Here is a 5,071-nt window from a genome sequence, read left to right as displayed (position 1 = left end):
CTTTGTTTATTCCCAGCCATATATCTCATTAATTTTTGATGTTATCAAATCAATTAAGCAAGCCAGCCTTGGAAAATGTTGCGATCCTTTGGAAAGGTTACAATGGAGGGTAGTCAGATGGGTATATTTTGCTATCTCGCCTGATAAGGCAGGCGACTAAATAATAATAACTTTCATGTCAGGCAGGGTGTTTGTGTGACATTTTTTAAAGTTTTGATTAAATGCTCTCAGTTGAACAGTTTTATTATGTTTTGATGGATCCAAGTGTGTAAACATATTAAATCCAACACATTATAATGATAAAATTGGATGCTTTACGCCCAATATTTAGGCCTATTGGTCTCGCTATGAGTTTTAAAATATTGAAAATATTATAAAACTCCTAGCTCGACCAATAAACATGGACTCAATCGATCCAATTTTATATCAAACTTGGGCCATAGGAAAAGTATGCGGGTCTTCATGTTATGGTGTTGTATCACATAATTTCAAGGTCACCTGAGGTCATATTTTTTCTTGAAATTTGGATAAGTTGCTCTCAAGCTATGTGTTTGCGCCGTCCTTTGACGTATGGAGCTAGTACTTAAATTTAATTTCTTTGAGAAGTGTACTTCTCCCTCCCCCCAAAATAGTTTTGTTTACAGTAAATTGTACGTCCTTTGGGTAAATGTTAAGATTACAGAGTTCAGTCAGAATAGGGATAGGGTGGATGGGTTCACGAAATGGAAAGCAATTTAATAATAACAATGATCCCGACTGGGCGCTTCTGTTACCATAATCTCTGTCCCTGACTCCTTATGACCCCAAAAGCAGGTTTGCTTCCTCTATATGCTGTGTGTAGGGTGCTTGCACATTTTGTCTTTGGAGCAATCTTCCCGTTTTGTTCTAGTACAGCCCACAACCCACCCCAAAAAAACAAACTAGAACCCTCCTTGCACCGTCTTATTCTATGTTTTCTCCTATTTTTAAAAAAGTTGATCAAACATATTTTGATATGTAAAGAAACCTTTAATCATTGCCTTTCATAAACCAAAACAATTATTTCAATCGGCTCACAACTTTGGAAGATGTGCCTTTTTAAAGAAATGTACCCATTTTTCACGCTGTCCACTGATGCAGTCATGCTGTGGTGTGGCTTGCAAGATCCCCATACCTCAGACCACTTGATTTCTTCCAAGCGACGTCATGAGCGAGGACCACCACTGTCCACCAGCTAACCTATAAGATCTTCGCAACCATATTAGGCCAAATAAAAAAATAAACATGTTTCACGTCCCCTTCCGCTTCCTTTTTTGAAGTTTCTTCAATTATATTTTTATTTTTTGAAATTCAGTTATAACCTTTCAAAATATATGTCTAGGAAGTAGAGATGTTTTTTTTATAGCATTGCTAATATACAAGAAACACTTTTGGAAGGTTTCGTGATCATAAGAGGGGGCCTACCTCTCAGAACAACAAATAAAAAGAGGCCTCCTCCTTTTTCCAGGCATTATTGTGTACGCTAAAACAGCTCTGATTTATGGGTATTGACACCAATTTTGCGATAAAAAATAACAAATAAAAAGTCCCCTCTTCCTCCTTTTTTTCAAAAATCCGGACGTGAAACATGTTTTTTATTTTACTTGGCCTTAACTGCTGCATTCGCAAGTATCCGGTGCACAAGGATGGTAGGCATACGCAATGCAATTGATGCAATGAGGACTAGAGATGAAACCTGTATTCATCACGGAGACAACCAGATAGAGTGCAGCAGGGATGCAAATAAAAGAGGAAGAGAGAAGAAAAGAGGAGAGGAAGAGGGAAGCAGAAGAGGAGAAGGAGGAGGTAGAAGAGGGAAACATCTCTCTAATAAGTGAAGCTACTGAATGAAAGAGAGAAAGACACTTGTGCAAAATATTGAGGAATTCACATGATTTTCAAGAAATAAGTGCCTTAAATATTAAAAGAGGAAGGTGTTGGTGTTAGAGTTTGGATATGGGTAACAATTTGAGGAAATTTACAATATTTATCATCAGAGTAGGTATTCAATGTAATCTATTAGGAAAAAAAGTAGTTGTTGTCCAGAGTGACGGGAGTTGAGGAAAAATGATTTTTTTTTTAGGTTTAAAAGGTGGGTAAGCCTAACCTGATTGACAGCCTCACCCCCACACACACACACACACACTTTACCCCCATCATAATGCTGATTTTGGTATCAGATGAAAGCTTATATTTTTCTCATTAACATACTGAAATTAGGCGTTCCAATTGAGTATTGAGTAAATGGAACGGTGGGGTAAATGGAACGCTGAGAATACAATTTCCTCAATCAAGGACAAAATTGGGCAACGTCATACATGCATATCGAATTACACTACGAACTTACACACTATACTGCTGTATCTAAATACTCGGCAGCTTTGTAAGGTCAAACTTTTCACTGTGAGGTTACCACGCTTGCGCGGAAGCTGTTTTGTGTGACCTTTATGCTAATTCAGTGATCCGTGTTCACTCATGCTGCCCTTCACTTCCCGCCGTGAATCAAATCATCCTCCAGACACGCTCCATAAGATATGCTAATGCATGGAGTACAAAGAATTACTTTGATCAATACCAGTTAAACAGGTGATTGGTATTGTACTCCATGCATTTGCATATTATCTGGAGCGTGTCTGAGGATGATTTGGACGAGTAAAAATAAAAACATGTTTCTCGTCCGGGTTTAAAAAGGAGGAAGAGGGGCTTGAGGCCCTTTTTTATTTTATTGTTCTGGTAGGTACGCTCCCGCTAGTGATCACAGAACCATCCAGAATTGTTTCTTGCATATTAGCAAGGCTATAGAAAACATCTCAACTTCCAAGACATCTTTCTTCAAAAGTTTTGACTGAATTTTAAAAACTGAAAATAAATTTGAAGCGGCCTCAAAAAAGGAAGCGGAAGGGACGAGAAACATGTTTTATTTTTATTCGGCCTTATGATCTTCCGTGCAGTAGAAACGGGAAAATCCGAAATATTACTCAAATTTGGTCCAACTTTGGCCTAAATGTAACACAAAAATCGAAAATGTAACACGTTAAAACTAGCACAGTGTTATACTGTGTAGTTTTCCGATGATGCAAAAAATCAAAGTATTCATCGAAAAAATCCAAGAAATTGTGAATCTTGCGATGAAATTTATACATCAAAATGTTTCAGAATTGTCAACTTGCCTAAAAATTCCGTTGATCAAAAACATGTGCCCTGAAAAATGTCATTATTTTCCTTATCTCTTCACCGATTTTCAAGGTTTAAAAAACTTCGTGTAGATTGCCATTTTGTCTAAATGGGAGTAGAAAGTTGTCAGATTAAAAACATTATTCAACCCTCAAAGACCTTTCTAAAATCCCCGTGCCGAACACACGAAGATTAAAAGTTCGGCTGGTCATTCGGCAAACATCGGCAGAAACTCGCTGAGTCGACTGTGATTGGTCAAGCGGCTGGAGCATGCGCGAGTAATTTAACAAGCATTTGGATACAGTAATATTTGTAGTATGTTCCATCTCAAAGGTTGTCACTGACCATGAAGTGGTGCATGGTTCAGTGATTTGTCCAATAGGTGCTTTGTCCTTTAGTAAAGGCGCTTTATAATGCCGTTAATAGGCCTAATAATAATAGTAATATTGATTCCTAAATATTTGAATATTGTTTTGAGAGTTGCCATATGTTGGCAATATGTTTGTTATCTACAATGAATAACATAATGTTTTAAACAAAAAAATAGCAGATTTTAATGAAGAAATGAAAATTAATATGCTAATTAGCTAATTAATTAGTTTGGTGTTCCATTTACACTACAACAGATCCGTTTACTGACTTTAAATATATACCGGTATATAACATGTTAATATTTTTTTGCCAATTGGTTTTAATATTATGAAATTATGGTAGGTTAGGTCCCCTATTGACTTTTTTAAAATGTGAAAACCATTTTTTTCTTCTGTTATGTACCAAGAGAAAGTGTATTTTTAAGAGGTATTTTACCTTATTTAGGGACCGATCGTTATTTACGGCAGGGGGGAATGGGTGTTTTGGCAAAAATATCGACAAAAATTTCGCGTTCCCCCCTTGCGTCCGCTCAAAATTTTCGCGTTCCCCCTTGTTTTCCCAATTTTCTCACATTTAAAATTTAACAATCCCCCCTCCTGGTTCAACTAAAAATTTCAGGTTCCCCCCTCAAGACCACAAAAAATTTCATGTTCCCCCTTAAATTTACCCATTCCCCCCCCCCCTGCCATAAATAGGCCTAACGATCGCTCCCTATACACGTTTAGACAAGCTGTATTCCTGGTTTTAGAGTCTTCATATCTTCTGTAGGGCGCCTACTCAGTCCCCATTCCAGAAAAATACAGCCTTTGTTTTTGGGATTAAAAAAATATTATCAAGTTCTGCCAAATGAAACATAGCTCAATCCTAATCGTTCATTTATAGGCCTAGTCCTAACTGGAGATAAAATAAAAAGTTCACTATTTTACTAATTTCTTGAAAAAAGAGCCAAAAACATGCATTTTCGGCATGTTTTCTGACAATCGAGACACAATAATCACAGATTTGGAACAAGTCTATAAGCATTCGAAATCTTGAGTAGGTATTATAATAGGGCCTACCGTATAAGGCCCCACAGAATTATGGGCCCTATAGGCCTAGGCCTATACCGATACACTGGCCTAGACCCCCCCTAGGCCCCTAGGCCTATATGCAGAAATTTTGCTCTAATTTTCACTTTTTTGTGTTGCTTTAATTAAATGGTTGGTTATATTAAAGAATGAAACATGTCCTTTCAAAATTTGGAATGCATAAACTGAAATATCTTAGTACGGTACACGTCTTTGGGCTTGATTGTCACAGCATACGAAAACACCCTAAAAACGCATATTTTTGGCCCTTATTTCCAAAAATTGGCTAAATATTAAAATTTGACTTTTATTGCTAGTTAGGACTAACTAAAGGATTATGATTTAGTTATGTTTCATTTGGCAAAAACAGGACAATATTTTTTTATTCCAAAAAATTAGTTCTGTATTTTTCTGGAATAGGGATTATTTAGGCCTATGCC

This window comes from Amphiura filiformis, chromosome 3, assembly GCF_039555335.1.
Source record: "Amphiura filiformis chromosome 3, Afil_fr2py, whole genome shotgun sequence".
Taxonomy (NCBI): Eukaryota; Metazoa; Echinodermata; class Ophiuroidea; order Amphilepidida; family Amphiuridae; genus Amphiura; species Amphiura filiformis.
The sequence above is the reverse complement of the archived record's forward strand: the minus strand, read 5'-3'. Positions refer to the sequence as shown.